The following is an 8,667-nucleotide window of genomic DNA, read 5'->3' on the forward strand; positions in this document are numbered from 1 at the left end:
TGAAAATATTTTATTTGTTATCGTCTCGACAATCTCCGACTGAGAAACCACTTATTTGACGCCAAATGTGTCACGTGATCAGACCTGTCATTCTGTCTTTTGTTTCCACTATCGTGTGACATTTTGTCCACACTTTCAGATTTAATTCCCTTTCCCTTTTAAACAGCTTATTGTAAAGATTATAATATTATGAATCCATGTGGGATAGACACGTAAATAGTCTGGCAACAGATAGTCCATAGGCCAGATACCGAAACCCTCCCTTCCTCCCCCCAGGGATTTTTGGAGACAAGTATTTTTATATACCTCATTATATATGAATTTAATATTTGCTTGTCTGCAGCAAAAATGTTGGTGGATTAAAAAAATATCGCCATTTGAATGGGGGTACCGTTGCACATTTTGTGTCCCAAAAACCCAATTGAAAAATTAAATATAGTGATAAAGTTGTCATCCATATAAATTTTTAACAGATATAAGGCCAAAATTAATGATATTCATCCTATACTAGATGTTAATAGTAACAAACCAAATAAAGCAATATGTGGTATAAATAATGATATACTCATTGGCAAAAGTTAAGCAATGCCTGAAATGCATTATTTTCTATATTTACACATATTTTGGGCTGCTGGAACCTTTTACTATTAAAAATTGCACTGTATTTAATATATTGAGGCAGCATTATTCAAATATGGTTCAGTATATCTGCCTATACTATACTCAACAAAATTAATTAAGGTCCAATAGATATTTTAGCATTTTCCTTTAAATATGGGGGAAAATACAACTTCTTATGTTGAAAGTTGTCAGCATTGTGGCATGTTCTTAAACTTAATGACTTAAATAACAATTTTGAGGGAACACAATAACAAAAAACATTCTGAACAAATGTGTAACAAATACTTGCCTAGTGCCCATTTCAATATTTTTCATAAGTATGTGAAATCCCAGTGTATTTTGCATGTATAACCAGTAAAAGTTTACTGAAACAATGTATAGAAGCCATATATATGACCAAAACATGCTAAAATAATATGACAGTAACAAAGAATTATATTATAATATAAGAAAGTTTACTAGCCCTTAATTAATTTTGTTGAGCATACATGTATGTGCATCAATATTATGAATATGTCCCTCTTTACTAAACACCAGTGTTAAAAATTTAAAGCATCAGTTTTGTGTACCTACCATAATTTCTTTTGCATTACATGTACAAGTCATCTATCTCACAGAAGTTCATCTTATACTAGTCTGTGTTTGTAATATTTTTAGATTTGCCTTTATATTTACATTGTGCTTAACTTATGCTCAAGTGTATATAATTAGTTTGTACATCAAATATTGTCTAAGAAAGTTTTGACTTCCTTTCATATTCCTTTGCATTTTCATGCAATTAAAGTATGTCTGTTATGTTCACAATTTCTGGTATTCTCCTTCTCCAGGCTCTGCTCTGGTTCCCCCATCAGTATGTCCATCAGCTCTCATGGTATCATATCACTATTTCATCTCTGTGTGCCTTCTAAAATTCCTCAGCCATATGACAATTTGGTTGGGGAATAGCCTGGTATGCCTGGCATGACTGATACCAAATGACAACTTGGCAATTTGTTCTCTTTATGTGCATTCTCAGAGCATTCTCAGTGAATACATACATGTAGAGTGGGGAAGGCTGATTTATACTCTACTGTAGTTCAATATTATCATCCTTGGTTTTGCAACAAACATTTCCAGATATTTCTCAAGTCATGATGTTTTTGTATGTTATTCGCACCTGCACTCCCATAGAGAAGGTATATGAAATGATCTGCTTCTTAAATATATGAACATCAATTTTTGCTGAACTTCCATGAGCTAACAACATTTCAAGGAAGTCTTGGTGTTGCTTGAGAATGTTCAAAACCTCCAGTTTTCCATTCTGCATAAAAGCACTGTTGGTATCATAGCCAGTAATGGCAAGCACAGCTGGAATTGCTAGTTGGTGTCTTCCCTACATCCTTAATGATGCTGTGCACATCTATAAGATGCCTCTTGTTGCCAAATTGAGTGTATACAAATGTCCGTATCTGGGATGGTGAACTGGCAGCAATGTACAGACATTGAAGTATAATCTTTGTTTCTGTATTTTCTTGTGTACTTTACAACACCCTCAAACATGGTTTGCGTTTGAAACATGTACTTTGTCTCACAAATAGAACCCTCTTCCCAAGAATCTGAAGGCAGAGTTTTCTTTTTTTCATTTAAATGGTCTTTATTCTCTTAAGACCGTTGTAGGGATTCCTTAGATCAAGTGTGGCTTGGAAGAACCCCTTTCACATGAGAAATTTAGTGCCAAACCACGAATGCTGTTATTATGCTACTGTGGATTAGTTGCAAACCTTCCATCCAGTAGATATTCCCTGAAAATATGCTGTACCAATAGAGCAAATTGGAAGAGAGCAAATTGCCATGGTCTCATATGGTATTCGTCATATCACAAAGTCCAGGGTATTCCTCAACCACATAGAAATAGCTGAGAAATGTCCAAAGAAATACTGAAGCTGAACTGGATGGTTTGTGATCTGATAACAAGAGCTGTTGACATACTGAGGGAGGAACAAGAGCAAAGGCCCAGAGGACAAAATAAGAAATTACAGATATTATTGTGAACATAATAGACATTATATTTGAGTCAGATGATAAGACTGAAATAGGAAAGAAAGTCAAGTACTAGATATGCTTGATGACTATATCTGATGTCAATTATATAAACCTAAGCATAAATTAAGCACAATTTAAATACAAATATGTTTTTAAAAATAGTACAAGCTTCTGTGAGATAGATGAATTGTAAATGTTTTAACACACATGCCGAGGAAAGGTACTTATAATTGGTTGGTACTAAGAACAGAGGGACATCTTCATAAATTTGTGAACATAGTATATAAACTCCATATACTTAACCATATTTGAATAATTAAGCCTCAATTTGTTATAGAAAAAAGCCAGGTCAATTTGTTTTTTTAATAATAAAAGCTTCAGGCAATCCTAAGTATGTGTATACATAGAAATTAATACATTTCTGGCATTGCTTACTAGTAACTTATTTTGAGAAGTATATAATTATTCATACCTCATATTATATTGTTTTGTAATTGTTATTAACATCTACTTAATAGAATAAAAGGAAGGATGTAGAAATAGAAAATTGTAAACTTCACATATATCATATTTGGGTCACATAAAATGATTGAGAATTGGGAATGAAAGTTAGATTTTTATAGTGCTAGATATTTGCCTGATGACAATATTCTATGTAGATATCAAATATATACACCAAAACATAAGTTAAGCATAATATAAATAGAACTGCAATTCTAAAATATTACAAAAGGCAACAAAAAACCTAGCTATTGTAAGATGAACTGTTGTGAGACAGATAAATTGTATATGTAATGCAGACTTGCCTAGAATGGTACATGTACATGTAAATTCACGTTTTATGTTTGTAAGACGTGTGTAATATAAAAATATTCAAAATATCCATGTAAATGGTTTATACAGCATGTACTGCACCATATTTAAGTAATGCTGCCTTCAGATATTAAATACAATACAATAAAAGGATCAGAATGTTTTAGGTACGGTATGTATATATACACATGTACATAGAGAATTACTTACATCGGGAACTGTGTAACTTTTGCTGGTGAGTATACCCCCGGTACTATATCCATACCACATATATTGCATTGCTTTGTGATTTGTTTTATGAACATGTAATTTAGCATGAATAGCATTCATAATTTGGTCTTAAACCTGTTCAAAATATGTCTGGATGTTAACTTGAACATTGCCATGCAGTTTTTTCATATACTATGTTTGTAATACTCAGGACATTTCAAATTCATTGACTCACTATGCTTAGTCAGATGCCAAAAATGTATTATTTTTTGGTGGAATACATTCACCAGTAACCTAGCTTTAAAGTAAAAGCAGTGATATAGTCCAGAATTATATTCAAATATTTTTGAAAATTATGTGGAATATTCACCTTGATCATAAATTTGCCCTGTTAAAAATAAATAGGGTGCCTACACTCAAACGTGCCCTACAGGCACACCCACCAACAGATTGCCTGCAGACAAGCTGAGTATGTCTATGGATAGGCTTCAAAGATATACTCATCTTGAAAAATCCGGGGGGGGGGGGGGGGGGGGGGGTATAGTGGGCCCACGGTCTAAGAGGTGCGAATTCTCGGTTATTACCCACCCCCCCCCTCCCATTGGTGTTTATTTATATTTGGGACATGTATGTAATGATATCCAGGCAGGTATTGATCGAGTTGTCACACTTGAGCAATTTAAAATATTCAAAGGAGTCTAAAAATCAACTGCTATATATATATATATATATATATTGTATGAAGCAAATAGCAGAACTAATTAATATTTAAGATGGCAACCAAGGAGTGTGGAAGTCAACACAGTGTTATAACATACCAGGCAGTAGCAATGAATTCTCACTAGGTCGCTCAAGCAGTAAATTCTCAGCAGGCTTCTCCAAGCAGTTCCCCTCAGACTCGGCAACCCCAACCCCATATTGCTACCCTACTAGTGTACCATATCACAACCCATTCCAACCATATGTTGACATCTCCTGGCTTCAGACATTAAACATTCCTTCACCCTCTGTAAGCTTCCAACAACAATGGAGTTGATTTCAATCACAGCCCACACTGTATTATCCTGCTGGTGGTAGTGCATTCGGTTTATCTACTTTCCAGTAACCTTGGACCTACAGTCCACCGCTGCCTTCAGGTGATATCCAACCCCTTCGAGCAGCTTATTAAGGACCATATTTTGTACTATGTATTAAAGTTCTCATTAGTACAAAAGACCACAACTTATTCCATTGTTTGTTACAGTATCCAAATGAACATTGGATTTAATCTGTGCAACCTACATTTACAGTATATAAACCATACATTCATGTATTCTGTGAGATCAGATATGTATGTGTGTGTATGTGCATTGTGTGGGTAATTGGAAACCAAAAGGAAATACCTCAAACCAAAACATTTGTTTTACAACACAAGCAATGCTTTCAAAATCACAATACTAATGCAGTTGCAGCTACATCAGCATGAATGGAACTAATAATTAATATGTTTAACAGACATGTATGCTGTAACAGCCTACATAGGCTCTAAGTTTCTTACCATCTTGTTGCATATGCATTTATTTAAATTTAGTTAATGGTTCTGTCAGTGCTATCTGGGAACATACAAGTACTTGGTTCCAAGGCTATTGCCGGATCAGCAGAATTCATTGACTTTTAACCGTTATGATTTTGTGTGATTAACCGAACCATGGACCACGAAAGAGTACACTAAGAACATGATGTATAATAGGCTACTGTCAGGCTATAACTCTATTTATGCCTCTAGGGGAGACAGTCTAGATAAAGGTGGCGTCGCTGTGTACTATAACGATTACTTTGAACCATTCATATCCCCTGTGAAATCATATACTGGTGATATTCTGTGTACTGAAAAAATGTGCAGGTATGCTTGATCAAGATCTGTACTTATGTACAGTGTACATTCCCCCAGAAAACTCCCCTGTCTGGTCAAATAGAAATGTCGACTTTTTTAGAATGCTAGAGGATGATGTTAACAATTTTGACAGAAAGGTTTAGTTTGTTGTGTGGTGATTTTAATGCAAGTGTCATGGAAGATACTTTTGAAACTCATCTTATGTCAAACAATTCCTCTTAACTATTTTTAACTCTATTATTGGAGTTAACAAAATAAACAATTTAGATAAAAAAAACCCACACATTTAGCCGATGTTTAATTGATTTCTATAAATCAACACATATGCATATAGTAAATGGTAGATTAATAGGGGGTATCTTTGAAAACTGTACTTGTTATACCTATAGTGCGTGCAGTACTGTTGATTATTCACTGGTTTCAGCCTGTCTGCTAAACACCATACACTCCTTTTTTGTCCACCCACTTACTTACATGTCAGATCAGTGCCCTCTGATACTTAAAATTAACGCCAGATGTATTAAAACCAATCATACGCCATCTCAAAAAAACATTTGACAAAAATGTACCACATGTTAAGCATATAAATATGTCTGGGATCAAAATTCCCAAAGTTCTGCCTGCACCATGACCTAAAACTAAAAGCTTTGCAATTTCTTATACAATCTCATTCTTGTGAAGAATTTGAGACATGTGGCGATTTCACAAATTTACTTTCAGAAGCTGCTCACCACTGTCTACGTAAAGTGCGTATTACAAAAATAGAAAAGAAAACGTAAATGGTTCGACCAGGACTATACATTTTTTCAGAGGAACTTTAACATACTCGGTTCACAAATTAAATACAATACTCCTAAAGTAGATCTAATCATCAGATTTAATAAACAAATTAGAACAGCTTGGCAATGAAAATCCAAGAGAATATTGGACACTGATTAAATCACTGACCTCTGATGAGGAAGACTCCTCTGATAATAATGATATTAAAAGCTAGGAAGAACACTTTACATCACTCAACTGCAAAGGTCCATCAACTGGCCACCAACAAGAATTAATTAATAAAACAATCAAAGACTTTGATTTCACTACTGTCTCTGCCCTTGATAATGCAATCTCTATAAATGAAATCAGAAATGCAATTAAAAAGATTAAAGTTAATAAATCAAATGGCACCGACCTTGTACTAAATGAAATGATAAAATGTTCATCATAGCACTTAATAGACAACTTTCATGTACTCTTTAACAATTCCTTGGATCTAGATATTTCCCAGAATCATGGCAAGATTCATATCTCATACCAATATACAAAAATGGGGAAAAAACCTGTCACCCAACTATCGTGGAATTGCTTTGAGCAGCTGTCTAGGTAAAACATTTTTGTCGATAATAAATAACAGGATTTCCAGTTATTTAGAGACCAACTGTCTGTTAAATAATTATAATGCTCAACATGGCTTCCGAGCTGACCACAGAACATCGGATAACATTTTTATTCTCAAAGACTTCATCAACAAGTACATATCAACTAATCGCGAGCTCTTTGTCAGTTTCGTGGATTTTAACAAAGCTTTTAATACAATATGGCGAAATGGTTTACTCTATAAATTAATTATGATAGGTGTTGCTGGTCGCACATTGAATATAATTCAAACCATGTATCATAACATTCAATATATTATAAAAACGACTGGTGAATTGTCCTCTAAGATACTTTCGAATACAGGAGTAAAACGGGTGTGTTTTGAGCCCATTGCTATTTAATATCTATGTTAATGCCTAGGTGACTATCACCAGTCAGAAGCACCTGAATTAGAGGAACCCCCCCCCCCCACCCCACACCCACCCACCCCATTTACTCTTTGCGGATGACCTGTTATTTTCTACAACTCAATCTGGTCTGCAACACAGTCTTAATAAACGTGGAACCTATTGCAGCACTTGGGACCTATCATTAAATCCAAATAAGACAAAGTCATGGTTTTTGGTAGCACTGCACAAACGTGTGTTGATTGCAATTTTATCTACAACTCCACTCCACTCCAAATTGTGTTATATTACTGCTATCGTGGCATTACTTTACCTTCTCTTAGAATGGAACGGCTATAAAAGATCTACAGGCAAAATCACTTCGAGCCCGGTTTAAAATACACTGTAAACTAACTTCCAGCAGAACAAGTGCCTACTGCAACTCTTGTTAAAATGTTCAATGTCATATGCAAACCAATATGTACATATGCCTCTGAAATCTGTGCATCAGACATAATTAGGACAAGCCAAAGCTCTCTTTTTTTATAACTGGGAAAACAAAAAATGTAATCATGCTGTAATACAAATTGCTAAATCTATTTTAGAGCTGCCTAGAAGATGCAGTAATATAGGATCCCTTAGTGAACTGGGTTAATTTCCACTATCATATGATGTAATATTATTAATGTAGTTTATTAATAAAGTATTACAACAGACTCTGGTTACCTACAAATGACCGTCTTATTCACAAAGCCTTGATTGAGGACATTAAGCTAAAGTCTTCAAATATGTGCAATTCAACAACAAAATGTATAAACCATATTTGCTCAAGTCTTGATATCCTAAACAATAATGTGCTTAACAAATATTTGTTCAGAATAGATATCATTTCTGCAAAATTGAAACGCTCGTTCAGCGACATGTTACGCAAAAATTCTTTACCCATTAACCCAACAACAGGAAAAAGTAACAAATTAAGAACATATGGGATCTTCAAGCATGAGGTCAGTTCCTCAAACTACCTCAACATAAAAAAACAAAGACTACATGAAAGCTCTCACTACACTAAGATTAACTTATCATCCACTGGAAATTGAAAGGGGGCGTTACCACAAAAAATAAAACAAAACAACAACGCCTGAACAAAGATTTTGTTCTTTCTGCTCCACGTTTTACTATCAGCACATGCTAAAAATAGAGAACAACTTCTAACTGATATTGCTAAAAAAAGAAAAGAGAAAAAGATATGAACGTAAAGTTTAAACTTTTTAAATGAAAATGAACAACTTAAAATAATGTTAGATCCACCGATAGATATCGCCCCTTTAACGGCAAATACATTTATGAAAATCTGAGAATTCGATTATTTATACGGTCTCA

This window comes from Gigantopelta aegis, chromosome 2 (genome assembly GCF_016097555.1).
Source record: "Gigantopelta aegis isolate Gae_Host chromosome 2, Gae_host_genome, whole genome shotgun sequence".
Classification (NCBI taxonomy): domain Eukaryota; kingdom Metazoa; phylum Mollusca; class Gastropoda; order Neomphalida; family Peltospiridae; genus Gigantopelta; species Gigantopelta aegis.